The 20,192-nt window shown below is 37.7% G+C and overlaps 1 long non-coding RNA gene across 1 annotated transcript in view; it reads left to right on the top strand.

The window, feature by feature from the left end:
• Positions 1 to 4,935: 4,935 nt before the first annotated feature.
• The window catches only part of LOC128928846 (uncharacterized), a 51,480-nt gene continuing 36,223 nt past the window's right edge, over positions 4,936 to 20,192 (top strand). Inside the window, exons 1-2 of the long non-coding RNA XR_008474526.2 lie at positions 4,936 to 5,135; positions 7,801 to 7,880. This is a non-coding gene — a long non-coding RNA (uncharacterized LOC128928846). The remainder of the gene's footprint in view (positions 5,136 to 7,800; positions 7,881 to 20,192) is intronic.

Genomic DNA, 20,192 nt, shown 5'->3' with positions numbered 1-20,192 from the left:
TATTGTCTACATTGTGTACTTAGTCACCATATTTATTCCCAGGATATTTGTAAAAATTTAGACCATATGAGATAGCATCCAGCAGCAACTTATATACTTTAAGACATTGTACAAATGGAAATCTTTAAGGAAACTAGCAGATAACAAATACTCATCTCTTCTAACTTATAATTTCATCATTGCCAACCAATCTCCTATTAATAAATTTTTCTTATGTGATACTAACCATAGAGGTCAACATCTCTTTTTACTGTCTTTTGTTCCTCCCAATTTCTTGGTGCCCTATGTGTCATTGGTAGTGTTTTATGTATCACAAAACTTGAAAGGTCATTAATTATCATTTAAAAAATGAGACTAGGTGGGAAATTATTTTATTTCAGATGAGTGTGCTCACTTAATATTCATTATTTTTTCCTAATCACTGTGAGCTGAAAACACTACCCAGATGTCACTGGATATCAATCACTAAAGCATGAATTTCATTTGAAGTTATGTTTTTAACCAGAATGTAATTTTTGTATATTTTTTTAAATTTAGCTGTGAACAAAATGGAACTAATAGAAAAAAAGATGAAAAGATTACATAATTAAAAACAGTAAAGAAAAATGAACACTGCTTGTTTATTCAGATAATATCATTCCTTATTAGATATTTAGGGGACACACTCTCAAAAAGGCAAAACAGGCTGGCGCAGTGGCTCATGCCTGTAATCCCAGCACTTTGGGAGGCTGAGGCATGTGGATAACCTGAGGTCAGGAGTTTGAGACCAGCTCGGACAACATGGTAAAACCCAGTCTCTACTAAAAATATAAAAAGTAGCCAGTCCTAGTGGTGGGCATTTGTGGTCTTAGTTACTCTGGGGTGCTGAGGCAGGAGAATCTCTTGAACCCAGCAGGTGGAGGCTGCAGTGAGCCAAAATCATGCCACTACACTTTAGTCAAAAAAAAAAAAAAAAAAAGGCAAAACATCAATACCTTAAAATGAATCATATCTGAGAGAAAGGCAGATGCAGCCTTTTAAGGAAAGTCACTCTATATGGGAAGTCTAGTTGAACAAATCTTGTCCAACATCCTTCCCTGAAGTTTCATCCATCTAGTTGCAGGAAGCTCTTAGTTTTGTATTCATTTCTCACATGCAGGCAACCAGGATCTTTTTGTTTTTCTTCTACTTTCAGTTTTAAATTTGGATAAGAATTTTCCAAATTTTTGAAAGTTAAAAAAGTATATAAACTTTTAAAATTAAAAAACTCTAGTAAAATACATACTAAGAAAACTTTTAAAATTAAAAAACTCTAGTAAAATACATCTAAGAATATTTTGCTTACTCTAAAAATCCCTGAATTGTCATTGATACTCTTATGTACTCCCAGTTCTTGACTCCTATCTCTATATGAAAATATTCTTCTCTCACCCTCCCTTTGTGTCTTTGGGGGGAATCTCTTATGCTCACATTTTTGTCCACCTACTCTTACAAGTAAAGGGATTAAATAGAAAACACCATCCAGCTAGCACAGAGATGTTATTTATAAAAATATCATTAATGAAGAGAGTCATGTGCATTTTCATTTTATCCTCTCAACAATACTGCAATGAATATATATGGAATATTCATTATTATCCTCTGGCAAAGAGTTTAATAATCTCTGCCCACAAATTTCAATTAGTATCCAGAAAATAAGCAGAAAGAAGAAAAAAGTAAATATATATATATACATTTATATACAGTATTTCTACACACACACACACACACACACACACATACACACACACAAATATATCATCCACTGGGGCAGCTCTTCTATCACTTAGTGACTTTGTCATAAAAGCCAACCTTTATAAATTCCTTTAAGTTTGTCTTTGCCACAAAAAGATTCTCCTGAACTTAATAGGTCCAAAATATGGTATTTGTTGAGTCATGCTTTTGCTTCTTTGAGAGTAATTTTTTTCATTAAATATTTCTTATTTGAATGAGTTAGTCAAAGATTGTTTGGTCTAAATATGTAATAAGATTTACTCATAATAATGTCCTGAGACTTCATACAAGTATGTCTTGATTGTTAAGTTTATGTGTACGGCAGTGTCATGGCACCAGAATGGCTGTTACTCAAGCTGAATTTCCATCATTCCATGCCTGTTGTTAAATGACAACAATCAAAATGGCATTTTAAACCTGCAACCTATTTTATTAATGTATTCATTAAAGTAATATGTTTTTGATTATTTCTCTAATCAAACAAGGGAGGCCGGAAGTAAAGGACCCTGGACAAATGCAATGAGACAATGAGTATATATGTGGAAGGACAGAAAGAACAGCCATTATATCTGTAAAGTCTCTGTCCAGAAAGTACAAAATCCTCTTAGTATTTTCAACATCTTGGCATTTGCAATGTAATCCTATTCTGACAATAAGACATGATAAAAATTCTAAAGGGGCTTCTGAAGAAACTCCTGTCTGCCACCCCTACCCCTGTATGAGAGATAGAGAGAGAGAGAGAGAGAGAGAGAGAGAGAGAGAGAGAGAGATGCAAAAGGATATCCCCAGCACTCCTTAGCTTTCTTCTTCACTTGGACATAATTTTCTGTAAATAGGTTATGAAATGCTGCTGCTAGGATGGAACCATGAATAGAGGTAGAGCCATCCAAGAGACCCTGGCATCACTGGGACCATGAACATGCCTGGAACAGTCTATCCGCAGCTATCTTGTGATGTGAGAAAAATATGCTATTTGTAACTAAGCCACTGTTATAGTCAGGAATCCTGTTATTGTCACCAAATATATCCCAACTCTTTTAAAGATAAACTGAGTAATATATAGCCCAGTCCTTTAAAATTATTTTGACCTATTTTGTTGTCAAATAAAAGTTAAAGAAATATCTTACTTTCTCTCTTTTCATCTGGTATATATAATATGCAATATATATATTATATATTTAACATATACACATTTTTGTTTTGCAAATTAGAAAACAAACACATTGGATTAGAAGCTGGAGATGATAAGGGGGAGAAGGAATATTATGAAGATGATATTCATAAGAGAAAATTCAAGCAGGCACAAAATGGGCAGGGACTTGATAGAGTACAGATATTTAGAAAAAGACTCTAAAGAGATTAATTTCAGAAACTAAGCACAGAACAGCACATACTTATCTTCCTAGAATGGGAACCACCAAGCCTACCCCTATTTACTGGACTTCCCATCATCATCTCATCTTTCATAAACATAGCAGACAGTCAAGAATCGAGATGCATCAGATAAAAGGTTACATATAAAAGGCAGAGCCTAAGTAAACACAAAAGAAAGAAACCCAAAGGGGCAAACAGTTTATGAGAAAAAAGGTCAAAAAATTGCCAAATTGTACCTATAAAAAGTAGCCAAGAGGGTACAGAGAAGATCATTACGAAACAAATTTAAAGAGACTATGAGATTTCAAAATATAATAGAAGAAACAAAACTTTCGAGAATTTTTGGAAGGTAAAATTGAAGAAATCTAGAAAGCCGAGTGTAGATGCACAAAAAGAGATAAATATTAGACTTAAAAACCCAAAAGCAAAAACTACCAAGTATACTATTGCAAGAGATCCAACTTTAGAGTGCAAGAAAATCATCAAAACAAAGATCAGCAAATGGAATTGAAAAATATACAAATGGCTAATAAGAGAATGCAAAGATGCTCCAAATCACTAATCATTAAAAAAAATGCAAATCAAAACCACAGTGAGGTAGCAGCTTACACTCATTTAAATGGCAGTTATTAAAAACAAAAAGACAAAACAAATAACCAAACAAAAAAACAGAAAATAATAGAGTGAAGAAATTGAAAACCTATGTACTCTTTTGAGGGAAGGTGTTGTCTTTCCAGGGTCCACAAGGGTGTGTAGTTTTATGGGCAAGAACTTCCCAGCACCATGCCCCCCTCCCATCTCTCTCCATCCAGGAGATTTAATGGTTTATGTTTGAATTTTGCAGGTACGGGAAGAAACTAAAGGTCAATCACACCAGTGGAAGTTCTAAAGAACTCTTTTCATTGGCCTGGGGTCTTGGAAAAGGTGAGGGTTCCTCCCAGGTTAGAATTCCCCTTCTTCCACACCCCTTCAGATTCCATGTTTGGGTCCCCTTCCACAAACACTCCCCTTGTGGAAACTGTCATTCTCTCCCTTGGATTTCCCTCCGGAGTCCCCTTCCAAGCTCTCTCGTGGAAGCCTGTCTTCCCCTCCTAAACTCCATCTCTCTCTCTCTCTCTCTCTCTCTCTCTCTCTATTCCCTTCCACTCTGTGGAAGCTGCTTTCCTCTCCTGGATTCCATCTGGCTGGATTCTCTCACTCAGTGTGAGTCAGCTGTTTCTTTCTCTCTCCTTCTCCTGTTTCTCCCTCTCTTTAAATAAATCACTTTCTACAAACACCTTTGAGTCTGGCATTTATGCACACTGCGCTGTGGTCCCCTCTGTCGTTCTTGAGAGGGCAGGAGACCAAGAATCTGAAGAAACATCCTCTCAGGGGAGCTGAGGGCACCCTGAACCCCTGTACCCCAATATTACATTTTAGAGAGCCAGCCAGGAGAGGGGTACACCAGAAAGAGGGGTACAGCCAGGAAAGGGGTACAGCCAGAGGAGAAAACTTCAAAATCATGAGTAAAACCGGCCCCATCTGTCCTGTGTCTTTAAGAACACCTGAGGCAGCCGCAGCCCGGCCGAGCTGCAGGGAACTGGAGCAGGTTGCTAAGCCTCTGCGGTTGGTCGGAATTAAAAGCACAGTTTTTTTACCTTCAAGCTCTCTCTCTGCTTTCCGTCTCCTTCTCTATCCTTCAGATAGTATCTGGGACCAAAACCTGAGGGAGCCTGTGGGACAGAGCAGGCGAGCACGGGCCCCGCCCCTTTCGCTCCTTGACCTCTGGGAACAGCCCAGCCCCAGGGGCGGAACCTCGTGCGCAGCCTCAGGCTGGAGAAAACAGCAGGGAGGGGTGAGCTACAACCGGCAGAGCCTGCGGGCACCTGGAGGGTGGCAGCCTGGCGCACAGGTCCGGCAGGCCTCCCCAGCATTCCACAGTCCCAGGCAGCAAGGTTAAAAAGGCTCCCCAGGCATTTGGCTGCCAGCCACAGGTCCCCGTGTGGGCAGTAGCTCCCGAAGTGGCCCAGGTATGCAAGTGGTTCTGGCGGGGTCAACATGGCGACCTAAAGCTGTGGGGGCGAGGGAACTCATGGCAGCCCAGGAGCGGCTGCAAACACGGCTTTTAAACTGATGGCAAGCGGCTTTTTTCCTCTGTCTGTGCGGCTCTGAGGGAAAGGAAGCAGCAGAAGCGGGTGCTGGCCGTCAGCCCGGCCCGGCTCTTAGGCGCTACAGCATCTCAGGGTGCAGCATTCTCATTTAAAACAGGGTTTAAGAAAACTTTCTGCCTTCCCTTAACACAAGTGGTCCGTTTGCACAGTTGGTTAAGGTGTAGGGCCTGCAACTGTAAGGTTGCTGGTTCAAAACCCTGGTGGAGACAGTTGCTGAATTAGTAAAGTCTTTTGGGGAACTTGAGAAGGTGAAGACTCTGGGACTTTGTCTTTGGTGAGTAATTTGTCTTGCTTAGGATTGGCTCTCTCTACAGCAGAACTTTTCCATCTAAAAGATTATAGTTGAACTGGTTCCAGGCCCCAAATAGTCAATGGCAGGTCTCACAACCTTAAGAGCATTTTCCTACAATGGAATACAGGTTAGGGGAGAGGAGTCCCCGGTCCTGAGGGTATTGTTCCGGCCTCAGCCACGCCTGGCCTGCCTTCCTTAGACTGTGTGCTCTAACTGCCCTCCCCCCCCAGAAGTTTACCCTTTTGGGGTAGTTTTATAATCTGACGTGTGTAAATTGGACTTTTGCTGGCAAATATTGGTACCTATTTCCTGAGACTCACTGGCCTCGTTGGGGCTCGTTTGTACGTTACTACCCAAGCCAATAGCTCCTCTCATTCCATGCCTATATGGTAGTCACTGGAGGTCATGCCAGCAGTGAGTGGTCCTATGACGCTGGTCGGTCGTGATTGGAATCCAGTACATGGGAGACCCTCTGATAAGATGGATCATGCATCTTGGACACACAAATTTCGGGGTACTGACTGAAAGACATTTCATTTCAGTACCCATTTTACCTGTGGGGTGCCTCAGGTCGAAGCGGCTATAATTTCTTTAACCAGGGGTGCAGGCATCCCTTGTGTTCAATTTCAGATGGGTGCTTCTGTTCCCAAGCTCAAGTCTCCATTAAAATATATACTGGAAAATTGGGACCAATTTAGCACAGTCTTTAAAGAAGAAGCGGCTTATTTTTCTCTGCCAGATTACCCTCTGCTGAATGGAAAACCTAACCCCCAAAAGGAAGGAAAAAAAAACCCAACAGTTTTCCTTGCGTGATTGCGGGAGGCTTAAGGAAGTTCACTTCCCACCCCCCGCCCCATCACCAGACTCCATAGAGGGTCAGTTAATACTAAAGGACAAGTTTATTACTTATTCAGCAGCAGATATCAGGAGGAAGCTCCAGAAGCTGGCTTTGGGAGCAGAGCAGAGCCTAGAATCATTACTGAACCAGGCAACCTCGGTGTTTTATACTAGAGACCAGGAGGAACAGGCTGAAAGAAATACAAGAGCTCAACCTTAGTCATGGCTTTCAGTCAAGCAGACCCTAGGGGTTCAAATGAGGGAAAGCCTTGGTTTAGCCGCCAGTCTGGCAGAACTTGTTACCAGTGTGGTCTGAAGGGACATTTTATAAGAATTTGTCCCCAGAGGAATGGACCATCATCTCATCCATGCCCACTGTGCCAAGGGAATCACTGGAAAGCACACTGCCCCAGGGGATGAAGGTTCTCAGGGCCTGAGGTGTCTGACCAGATGACCCAATGGCAGGACTGAGGGTTCCTGGAGCAAGTACCAGTACGAGCCGTCACCCTCACAGAGCCCCGGGTAAAGCTGACCATAGAAGTCCAGGAAGTTAATCTTCTGCACACTGTATGGCCTTCTCAGTATTTCTCTTCTGCCCTGGAGACTTGGTGCTTATTAATTCTCTCGCCTCAGACTGTCCCTCTCTATGCCCAACCTGGGAAGAACTACTTTCAATTATTCTGTCTACCCCAACTGCAGTTAAGGTAGTGGAAATTAACTCATGAATTCATCACAAAAGCCTTGGATACCTCCTAAGGAAAATCATAAACCCTCCACTCCACAGCCTGAAGTTCCAAAAGACAACCCTTCATTATCCCTGTGAGCCATTAGATGATCTACATATGCTTTTCCAACAAGATCCTCAGGGAAGTAACCACTCATGTCTAGTTTATATCCTGGAGTTAATAGGACTATAACCCTCAACTCTGCTATCTCTCGAGCTACAAGTATCCTTTTCATAGTGGGAAGGGAACCTGCCTCTTTCTAGGTAAACTGCTGCTATTTTGTAAACCAAACCATAAGGTCACAAATAATCCTGCCACTGGAACCCCAGATGTCTTTGGCTCATGGGCTCCATCATGGACCTCTAGATCAACTTGTACCCCTGAAAAGCTCCCCTCGACCTTTAGATCAACTTGTACCCCTGAAAAGCTCCCCTCTGGAGGACACCTCAACTGCAGGGCCCCTTCTATGCCCATTTCAGCAGGAAGTAGTTAAAGAGGATCGACACCCGTGTTCCAACAGAAGTCGGGCTTTCCTGTTCAGAGGCAGGGAGTTCTCTTTCCAGGGCCCACAACAGGCTGTAGTTTTAAGAGCAAGAATTTCCCAGCACCATGTCCCCCTCCCATCTCTCTCCATCCAGGAGATTTAATGGTTTATGTTTAAATTTTGCAGGCACGGGAAGAAACTAAGAGTCAGTCACTCCAGCGGAAGTTCTAAGGAACTCCTTTCATTGGCCAGGGGTCTTGGAGAAGGTGAGGGTTCCTCCCAGGTTAGAATTCCCCTTCTTCCACACCCCTTCAGACTCCATGTTTGGGTCCCCCTCCACAAACACTCCCTTTGTGGCAGCCATCTTTCTCTCCCTTGGATTTCCCCTCTGGAGTTCCCTTCTACACTCTCATGGAAGCCTGTCTTCCCCTCCTAAACTCCATCTCTCTCTCTCTATTCCCTTCCACTCAGTGTGGAAGCTGCTTTCCTCTCCTGGATTCCATCTTTCTGGATTATCTCACTCAGTGTGAGTTAGCTGTTTCTTTCTCCTTCTCCTGTTTCTCTCTCTCTTTAAATAAATCACTTTCTACAAACACTTGAGTCCAGCATTTACTGCACACTGTGCAGTGGTCCCCTCTCTTGTTCTTGAGAGAGCAGGAGACCAAGATCCTGGAAAAATGTCCTCTCAGGGGAGCTGAGGGCACCCTGAACCCCTGTACCCCAATACTACACTTCATAGAAAACTAAAATGGTTCAGCTGCTACAACAAATAGTATGGTGGTTCCTCAAAAATTAAAAATAGAATTGTCATTTGATCCAGTAATTTCACTTCTGAATATACATCCAAAAGAATTGAAAGCATCATCTCAATGAGTTATTTGTACATCCATCTTCGTAGTAGCATTATTCACAATAGCCAGAAGGTGGAAGCAACCCAAATGTTGACCAACAGATGAATGGATAACAAATGTGTTGTATATACACCGATGAATACTGTTCTCTCTTAAAAGTAATTCTGACACGTGCTATAACATGGATGAACCCTGAGGACCTTATGCTAAGTGAAATAAGCCAGTTACAAAAAGACAACTACTACATAAATCCACCTATATGCAGTACATTCATAGTGACAGAAAATAAAATGGTTGTTGCCAGGGGCTGTGGGGGAAGGCTTGGAGAGTTGTTTACTTAATACAGAGTTTCAGTTTTGTAAGATAAAAAAATTCTGGAATTGAGTGCATGACAATATGAAATATACTCAGCACTACTGAACTGTATATTTAAATATGATAAAATTGTAAATTTTATGTTATATGTATTTTATCATTTAATTTCTTTTAAAGAAAAAGTCGTCAAAAAATTAATTCAAGTAACATCTAAGACTTGAAGGTCATGAATTTTCTGACTGAAAGAGATCAATGAACGCTCAGACCAATGGATGGATATCAACATAAGTCAAGATAGTCATCGTGAAATTTTAAAGCACTTGGTTCAAAGAAAATAAAATTCTTGGCTTTCAGAGATTGAGGAAGTCACACATAAAGATAAGAAATATTAATGATTCTGATGTTCATATGCAACACCGAAAGCTAGAAATTGAACAAACCTTCAAATATCCAAGGGAAAAGTTGTTCTTGCAGACAAAGACTCTAATAATTAACTTGTTGTGCATTCTTTTGCAGAAAGCTGTTAGGGGATGTGCTCAACCAAAAAGAGGAAATAAATCAAGGAAGAAAATAAAGTCATCAAATAGAGGAAATAGAACATTTTTAAATAAGCACAGAATTGAAGAGTCTCATGGATTACCAAGAAGGCCAAAGCAAAAAGGGTGACCCTTGAGATGGGCCTGGGAAGGTCTCAATGCAGTCAGTCAAAGATTGGGATGGATTTTTTTTCAAAGTGAAACCAATAGCAACCCCAGTGTGGTAGAGAGTATTAAGAAAAGATCTAGATAACTGAAGGGGAGTTTGGCATAAGCATGCAAAAATCAATCAAGAAAATAATAATAAAACTGTGCATAGGGATAGACAGGTGTTGTGCATATTCCATGTCTCAGTGGTGAGTGATAGTTACGTCTTCATAATGAAAACAATGAATGTTTTCTAACCTAAAATTTTAAGATTATTATACTGAAAGGCGTGGAAGAGGAAAGTGCATATGTTATAACTGGGAAGGTTTCAACTTCCTTACTGGAAACCGGACAGATTTAATTGAATTGAAAAGAAAAAGGAAGAGAGACAGAGAGAGAAATAGTGAGACGCAGAGAGAGAGATACATAGAGAAAGGTCCCATAGGTACATATTTTGCAAATACAGGAGAATACACCAAAAGAATCATAAAAGAAGGTGCTGCCTGTAAGGAATGAGATGTGGAGAAAGAGAAGCAGTGCCAACTCTGTTCTGAACAAGCCTTGAGGTATCATTAACCACATTAAATTATTTGTACAAATACTTTTAATACAAATAAAATTATATAAAATATTATAATATTTAAAAAGTTTAAGAAAAAAACAGGTACTAAGTCTCATGGCACCGGATAAGATAATTGCTTTTCAGTGAAAGGAAAAAAAATTTTTTAACACAAAAATAGGAAAGCAAAATGTGGAGAAAACTTCAGATGAAATTTTTAGAACACATTTTTTTAGCGGATACACGCTTATATTCATTCCATCATGGAGCCACATTTCTTATCTCTTGAATTTTGCATAACCATCCAGAGCTGAAAAGTAATTGAGGTATTAATGGAGCTTCAGTCCTATAACTTGTGCGGCATGAACAAGCCAATGTGTGAACCAACGAAAGATGTTCCCTGGACACTCAGCTTCAGAAAATTAGTGAAAAAGAGCCTGCATGAGAATTCTAGAAAGTACAGTGCAATGGAGAAACTATTATGTATTTTGTTTCAGTAAAATGGTCATTTTCATCCAGAAATATTTCTCTTTCTTTCTCTTTCTGCTTTCATTCCTCTCCTTCTTCCTTTCCCACTCTGCCTCTGTCTCTTTTTTTCTCTCTGCTCCCTCCACCCAATATATAAAAAGTATTTGAGTCTCTGGTATGCTTAAGTTGGCAAATTGTTGAGCTCAGCAAAACTGTGTTAAGAAGTGTTGAAATATTTATCCCCAAATTGGTTCAGCTTGTAAGCAATAAGAGCAGATGAATGGTTCCTGGAATGTGTAGTACATCATTACAGGGCTTACCCATGCATCATTTATTGCTGGTAGATTCTTTATAATGTACTCTCATGAAGTCAGAAAGAGGTATTGAAGGAGAGGTCCACCAAATAGTACTTCCAGATGGATAGAATGTCCCTGCCAGGGGATACACAAAGGCCTAAGGACAGAGGACTCTGTCATTTTTATTTCTACTTCTGCACTTTTATAAATATATTAAAAGTCCAAACAAGCCTTTTTATTAGCTCTTCCCACACCCATTATTTCATCAGTAATGTTCAGTGTATTCTACTTATTCTGGTAAAGTATTGTCTCTTTAATTTCTAGTTACTTTGGAATAGGAGTCATGTGGGATAAGAATCTAATTGGTTTGGAAATTCAAAAATGTAATCTTTTGCCTGATGTTGAATTTAAATGTGGTATTCCAAGTAAAACATCATGGCCCCCAATGCAAAAAAATAAAATTGATGCTGTCGACATGTTACAAATGTTTGAGATTTCCCACATGTGGGGAAGGGAGATGGATTGGAATTTCTGGGAGGAAAGGTGAACTATAAAAGATTAATAACATAAGGCAACCAGCATCTCTACGATTCTGTCTTTCATTAACATTTATTAACATTAATATAATTAGTAATGGAATGTGTAATGGAAAGAGCATGACATCAGCAAAGATAAGACCAAATATGCATCTTTGATTTTTCTCTTACTATCATTAAGATCTTGAGAAAATATTATTTTTGTGAATTTTTGTTACCTAATCTTTAAAATAATAATAATAATGCTTACTTGTAAATCTGTGCAGGAATTATACTCAATAGAAAAGTAGAAATGCTGATGTGGTTTGGTTATGCTGCCACTCAAATCATCTTGAATTGTAATCTCCACAATCCCCAGTGTCTAGGGAGGTGATAGGATCATGGCAGCAGTTTTCCCAGGCTGTTCTCATGAATGTGAGTTCTCACAAGATCTGATGGTTTCCTAAGGGGCTCTTCCCCCTTCACTACTCACTCTTTTCTCTCCTGCTGCCATGTGAAGAAGGTCCTTGCTTCGCCTTTGCCTTCTGACATGATTGTTAGTTTCCTGATGCATCCCTAGCCATGGTGAACTGCGAGTCAGTTACACTTCTTTCCTTTATAAATTACCCTGTCTTGGGCAGTTCTTTTTTTTTTTGAGACGGAGTTTCGCTCTTGTTACCCAGGCTGGAGTGCAATGGCGCGATCTCGACTCACGGCAACCTCCGCCTCCTGGGTTCAGGCAATTCTCCTGCCTCAGCCTCCTGAGTAGCTGGGATTACAGGCATGCACCACCATGCCCAGCTAATTTTTTTTGTATTTTTAGTAGAGACGGGGTTTCACCATGTTGACCAGGATGGTCTCAATCTCTTGACCTCGTGATCCACCCTCCTCGGCCTCCCAAAGTGCTGGGATGACAGGCATTAGCCACCACGCCCGGCCGGGCAGTTCTTTATAGCAGTGTGAAGACAGACTAATATAGATGCAATATCCACATTTAGAAACTACAACATAATCTATAAATATTAGTTACTACTACTGTATTTTCTTCCAAAGGGGAAATGAAGAAGGTAAGTTTAAAGCATTGTCTATGACTGGCAGTAGCAACACAAAGTAAGTTGATGGAACCTTTAAAGGAAAAGAGACGTGCCACCAGTTTCAAATCCAAGGGCAGAAGCTAAAAGGTTACTAAAGATCCACATTGAAAAATTCACGAATCTATCATCCTTAGATTCCTTCTGTTTTTCAAAGGGATAAATGAGTCTCTTTCTAAAATATGATAGATATCTAGAAACCAAAGGAAGAGTCACCAACTAAAAGGAGAGTGATATAGAAAACAAAATATGTTATTTGAATTTAGGAGACTCTCTCAAGATTTTCACAGTAATTAAAAGTCAGGTACGGTTTGTGGGACTCATATATTAAGATGGCAATTGCTAAGAAAATGAGAGCTAAGTCTCAACCAATGGCTAGGACTACATTTCAGAAGTCCATTCCTGTGGAATGGAAATTAGGTCAAGATTTCTAGAATTGGTGGTCAGGTATTATCTGTGGAAGAAGTTTAGGCAGAAGAACTGCAATAACATGAACTAAAGTTGGGTAAGGCTATGAGGTTAGGGTGAAGGAGATGGTGAGGAGTAAGGAAATCTCTGAATGGAGGATTCTCTACACCAGGGTTATGCTTCAATCTTATCAATACTTGAGCCCAGCAATAGCCGATGCTGTACTTATTGATGTCCTGCAGCAGTGGGAAAGTTCAAGTAACAATGTCAGTTAAAATATATATAAAAAAGAACAGGAAATTTTAAAGAAAATTTGTGCCTAAATCTGTATGATAAAAGGGCAGTGTTATTGAACCATTTTTCAGGGAATCTAGGCATGTGTTTGTTTGATTATCCAGCTAATTATCAATGTGTTCCTACTAACAAATCAGTAACTGTTGTCTACTCTATTTTTCTGAATAGACCAAGTTTCCTGCATGAGTACACTGGTAATTGTGAGAAAATGGGCATAAGCTAAAAATTAAATCGCTAATCCCATTTTTTTTTCAGCCTCATCTTTTTTAAAGAAAGATTTGTGATAACAAAAAGGTTTGACCAACATGAAATGACTCTTTTATATTTGTCTTGATAATTATTTCAACACAGAAAATTTTTCATTTAGAATTTTTTCAGTAAACAAGGGTGGCCACCTCAAGAATTTTGTTAGTTTGTTTCATAAGTATAACACACACACACTCGCCCCCCCCACACATGCTAATTTGCAAATGAGTGTGTGAAACTTTAATATTTTATTTATATGTAATTTATAAAGCAGTCAATATACGATGAATGCTAAAGTTAAAAAAGTGTGATTACTCTTACATTAGCATTAATGATGTGCATTAAAATGAGAAAACATTTAGGAACACAGATTTCAAAGTGTGGGAGAAGCTGGGCAACAGTTTTATGTTGTTTTTCATTTTAGATGTGTTTTTAAAAATTTGTTGTGAAGAATGTGTTTGCATCTATAATGGTTTCTTTGCTATGTTTTATAATTGAATCATTCTCTACTGATCAATAAGTTAAGCAAATAACAATTGAAATTGAATATTTGGATAAATTAATCTAGTTCATTAAAATAGACCAGTCATCTCCATCAAAATAGTTAATCTGGAAGTCCTCAAATAAGTGCATTTTGGTAAGCTTTCTTATTCAAATCAGAACACCATCATATATCCTTTATTGTTAAAACCTAGATTTTTCTTTTTTCTCTCAGGTCCATTCTCCATAGCCTGAGTAAATTAGATCATTGATTACATATATCTAAGGTATAGTCACTATTTATGCAATCAGCAAACTGAAATTTAACCTGATAGACAAGATTTTTTCACAACAGGATACTCAATAATTGACATTCAATAACTGGTCAGAGATGAAATTGTAAATCCTATTTTTTACTTTATCAAAGGAGAGTCTATTTTACAGGAGCTTGTTGGATAACAGAGGCTTATTTTTCTTCTTCATTTTGTGGTATTCATTGACTGTTAGAGAGTAAGGCATGCAAAACTTTAATAATATTTTAGTGTGACTTGTTATTCATGTTATGTTAACCCACACAAAGAACTAGTCACACGGATGCTTTAAGATCACAAAGGTCAAATTCTAGAGGGCTGAATTCAGTGTTTATGTGACTTAACTATGTATAAATGTTCGATACAAATGTAGAAGAAATAGTACAGTAAATGATTTCTACTTAACTTGCATATTAAAAAAAATTCTGAAAAGCTAATTTTATTCTAGACCCACATAGTAGCTACTGATATAATGATAATTAGGCTATAATATATCTACAGTTTTAACACATCAGGGCATGGTGATATAAGTAACCTGGATAAAGGCCATTTTATTTTAATTTTGTTTATTTGAATTACTGAAAAAAAATTCACATGGGGATTTTTCTTTCTGTTTCTTTTTCACCTTCCACCTTCCTCATATAATTCTGAGAGACAGTGGAGCTCACACATGATAATTGGTGTCTGATTAATTCTGTTAGACTCTACCTTTTTCAATAGTATATGTACTTATCTTACAATTGAATGACATAAACTCTTTGAATATATGCAATTCATTTTAATCTTGCAGCCATAGATTCTATGTAAAATGGCATATTTGAATCTTCAATAGTTTAGAATTCCATAAGGTTCAATTCAAATGAAAAACAAAAATAACTACAAAGTCAATGTTTCGAAAATGGCTTTGAATATATTTGGATTTTGTCTATAATGTGTTTATAAAGCCTAAGCATAAGAAAACAGCCATGTCTGGATACATAGTTACTTAACTTCTGCTCTGATACTTCTTCTCCTATTAGAATTCCTTGGTTTTACCTCATGGTCATGTGACAGCAGTTCTAAATATTTTTATCTGCCCTAAGAATAAAAATAGTTTAAATTTTTTTCTCTTTCAAATTATAAAAGAATGTTCTCTAAAATGCAAATATGAAGAATTTCTGTGCCCAGAAGACAAACTCATGCCAGCATTATGAGTTCATTATCATTAGCAGAAAAACTAGATTGGTATATGTGCATGTATCATCTTTTATGTATAAATTTATAGGGTTAGTGACTTTAACATTGAGATAAGTATGAAAATAGCCCAAAAGAGAAAATTAATTTTTCAACTGATAAAATATAGATAGATAAGAAAACTGACCAAAGGCAAAAAAAAAAAATTCATGTAAGGAAGACCATATCAAATAGTCATAGGAGAATATGATTTACAGAATTGTCTCTTGTGCCTCAACTCCACAGAGATGTTCTGAAAAATAGATTTGTGACTACATAACTGTAGACATATCTACATAAAAGAATCTAAAATCAATTAATTTTTCATATTCTGACATGATTTCAAACAGTTAAGTTATGCTTACCTAAGGTCAAAACTTTGTTTCTAGGCGCTAAATAAAAGCAATAACTAATAACTATATTGCAAGATTACTTTTGGATATTGAAGACTGAGAAAGTGGAAAGTAGAGGCAATATATCTCTATTTACTGTACACTATAAATCAGTTCTTTTGCATTTTTTGCTAATAAGCTATTGCTGGCCACTGGATCTGATAGATTCCTGTGTATTCCACAGGGGCAGGTCTGCAAATCTATCCCAAAGTCCAAGGAAGCTGAGGGGTCAGAAAAAGAGGCTGACATATTCACTTACTTGTAAATAAACCTTTAACAGAGACTTACAAACAGAAGCCATGTCTGTATCTAGGGCTACAAACAGAAGCCATGTCTGTATCTAGGGCTACAATGAGATAAGATAGTGGACCCCATGCCACACCCCCAGAACCAGGGCTTATATATATGATAGAGAAAGGGTGATTCAGACGGGATGTTAGGACAATTGAAATATAATAACATCAAGATTGTTTGACCAAAGGCAGGATTTATGGTAAATGTGTGCTGTTACATAAGGAACACCAGATAAACTGGAAGTCTTAGATGCTGTCTCAGAACTGGGGTCCCTCAGAAGACAACATGGTGGATTAGTATATGAGATGGAATTGCTTTGGCTTCCATGCTGTGAGTGGGTTATGACAACTAGGATATGTTCTGCCTTCTGGGCTTCATTACATACCTCCCTTGGGAACTTAGAGAAAGATGGGGGCTGCACCTGTATGTCTAAAGTTCTTCAGTTATAGGTATAGGACAATGAGAGGCTACTGTAGTTCTACAATTGGCATTAAAAAATAATAAAAACATTAACATATCACTAACTACTCTTGAAGATGAAACTTTTCTGTTAATAATGTACTGTCCTGGATGAGTAGTGGTAAAAATTCATTCATCTATGAGGATAATTACAATATTAAAGACCACAGTTAGGACTTGGTATTTTGTAAATACAGCTAAAGAGAAGTTTACCATGAGAATCAGGGCTTTGAAATATATTTCTCCACTAACCTTAAAGTACTGTACAAGAAAGGAGTTAACATATATCACCTCTTGGTCAAAGACATATTTTATGGAAAGTAAACTTTGAAAAGATAAAACTGGAATCCTCCCACATGATGTAGTTCAGCCTTTGCAAAAGCAGACAGGTAAGAAAAAAATCTATTCCAAAGAATTTATGATAAGTAAATATTATTAGAAACTACAAATGAATTAAATAAAACTGTTATGAAAATAAATAGGTAACATTATTTCTGAAAAAGAAATAGAGTGCCTTATTCATGCCTTTAGTAGTTTGAAATCTTAGACATCAAATATTAAATAAAATGATAAATAGCATCTTTACTATCATTTTAACTCTGCATATCTGTTAATATCTATATCACTGATTTACAATCAGTGATATAGATATATGTGTGTATTAGCAACAGATATGTGTATATATAGATATATATCAGTGATATCTATCAGTGATAGATTTATCTATCTATCTGTATCACTGAAGGTCTATTTTATTCCATTTAATGTGACACCAATCTATACTTTCGATTACAGATACTGTATTTTACCTGTCAGTGCTACTACCTTGTTTTTTCCTTCTTGGACATTCTAATTACATAGTTAAAAATAAACCAGACCCAGACCAAATTCGTCTGCTCAGTTCTTGTAGCTTAGTATTTCTCAAAGTGTTATCTCTCGAAAAGCAGTGTCAGCACCACTTAAGAACTCATTAGAAATGCCAGTTTTCATCTCCACCTGACACCTACTGAATCAGAAACCCCAAGGATAGAATCCAGGAACAAGAACCCTGAGCAATTCTGATGCTGTGTGATCTATTTTGATAGTGTGAGAACCACTGCTGCAGGTCAGTATCACAGGTCCTTAACTGTCAAAACTAAAATGACTCCTTCACTTTCAAGTGAATTACCAATGCCATTGTGTGACTATCTCAAATCGCTAGACACCCCTTTTCTTCTTCAACATTATGTTCATTTTTTTTTTGCTCATTGCTTCAGCTAATTCTGAAAAATGAAACCATACTACTGTATTAATGCCCATTTATATTCATATGTTACCCTTGTAAAAATTATTCACATTTAAATCTGAGACCCATGGAAACATAATAGTTTAGTGCTTAGTACTCATCCATGAATGGTAGACTTTTTGTCAACTTTTATTTTAAGTTCAGGGGTACATGTACAGTATGTGCAGGTATGTGTAGGTAAATGTGTGGCTTGGTGATTTGCTGCACAGATCATCCTGTCACCTACGTATTAAAGCCAGCATCCTTTAGCTATTTTTCCTGATGCTGTCCTTCCCCACATTCCCCAACCCCGACAGGTCCAAGTGTGTGTTGTTCCCTCTCATGTGTCCATGTGTTCTCATCATTCAGCTCCCACTTATAAGTGAGAACATGCAGTGTCTGGTTTCCTATTCCTGCATTAGTCTGCTGAGGATAATGGCTTCCAGTTCCATCTATGTCCCTGCAAAGGACATAATCTCATTCCTTTTTATGGCTGACTAGTATTGCATGGTGTATGTGTACCACATTTTCTTTATCCAATCTATCAGTGATAGTCATTTGGGTTGATTCCCTGTCTTTGCTTATTGTCAGCAGTGCTGCAATGAATATACACATGCATGTATCTTTATAATAGAATGATTTTTATTTATTTATTTGGGTATATATCCAGTAATGAGATAACTGGGTCAAATGTTATTTCTGCTTCTAGATCTTTGAGGAATTGCCACATTGTCTCCACAATTTACTAATTGGCTGAACTAATTTACATTCACACCAACAGTGTAAAGCATTCCTTTTTTACTGCAACCTCATCTGCTCTGTTTTTTAACTTTTTAAGAATTGCCATTCTGCTGGCTTGAGATGATATCTTACTGTGGTTTTGATTTGCAGTTTTCTAATCATCAGTGATACTGAGCTTTTCTGCATATTTGTTGGCTACATGTGTGTCTTCTTTTGAGAAGTGTCTGTTCATGTCTTTTACACACTTTTTAATGGTTTTTATTTTCTTGTAAATTTGTTTCAGTTCTTTCTAGATTCTGGATATTAGACCTTTGTCAGATTGACAGATTGCAAAAGTTTTCTCTCATTCTGTAGGCTGCCTGTTCACTCTAAGGATAGTTTCTTTTGCTGTGCAGAAGCTCTTTAATTTAATTAGATACAATTTGTCAATGTTCGCTTTTGTTGTGGTTGTTTTTGGCATTTTCATTATGAAATCCTTGCCCATGACTATGTCCTGAATGGTATTGCCCAGATTTTCTTCTAGGGTTTTTATGTTACATAGTGATATCTTCAATCCATTTTGAGTTAATTTTTGTATAAGGTGTAAAGAAGAGGTCCAGTTCTGCATATGGCTAGCCAGTTCTCCCAGCACCATTTATTAAATAGGGAATTCTTTCCCCATTGTTTGTTTTTGTTAGATTTGGAATGGTAGACTTTTTAACATCATTACATGTTTCAATTATTCTGTAATTATATTATGGATCAGATGTACACAACCTCCTCAGTCATACATACTACTTTTTGTCAGTTCATGACACATATTAATATAAGGAAATGTTTTTCAAATTGAATAATGCAGTAATATATCAAAAAATGTAAGATAAATGTGGTGTGTCATCTTAGAAACTATTAAACCTAAAATTTTGAAGGAGACAGAGGAGGCACTAAAGTTAAAATAAAGCAGACACCAATATATACTGTCAAGGATGTCAAAGTTTTTATAAATTTTTGAGGAAAATATAAGCCTTTCTAGAAATATCCGAGCAGGCCTCTGGGTTTAGACTCTTCTCTCTCATCAAGTGTAATTAAATGGAAAGTCCTTAGAAGTCCTTATGGGGTTGACTATGTATTCTCTAAGGCCTCTTTTAATTCAGGCCATAAAATTTCATTTTACAGAAGTTTTGACTGTGTTGAGTGGCCAGCAGAGGCTTAAGAGAAAAGGTGCCATAAAGAATTTAGCACTTAGGAACAGGAGTTGAGAGTGAGTCTTCATGAAATATCTCTTTCTGTTGAATACATTAAGATCTATACTGTGTGTTGTTCCCACAGAGGAAGCACTTCAGAGAGATCTCAGAAGACTCCTTTAAGGAAGAAGGCATGGAAATACTTCCATCATTATTTTTTCTTTGAAATTTATTCTGTAAAGTGCAGCAAGTTAAAGCAGAATAAGATTCCAATGAATCTGCAAAGAAAGCAATAAAAATAAGGAGGAAAAAGAGAGCAAATACATTCCCAAGCTCCCCTCTGCTGTTGACCCAAATGGTTCACCTTTTCTAAAATGTAGGTGATACTCTGTGGCTGATTATTTTGGTGATCATTCTTGACAAGAGTAGCTTAGTGATTAGGTATAGTTTCTCTCAATAGCAAAAGGTGCTCAGAATTTCAGCTGTTGGCTGCCTCTCTTTTAAACAGTTATAATTTAACCTGGATACTAGGTGCA

This window comes from Callithrix jacchus, chromosome 8, assembly GCF_049354715.1.
Source record: "Callithrix jacchus isolate 240 chromosome 8, calJac240_pri, whole genome shotgun sequence".
NCBI classification, from domain to species: domain Eukaryota; kingdom Metazoa; phylum Chordata; class Mammalia; order Primates; family Cebidae; genus Callithrix; species Callithrix jacchus.
Note: the sequence above shows the minus strand (reverse complement) of the source record. Positions and strands in the feature narration are given on the sequence as shown.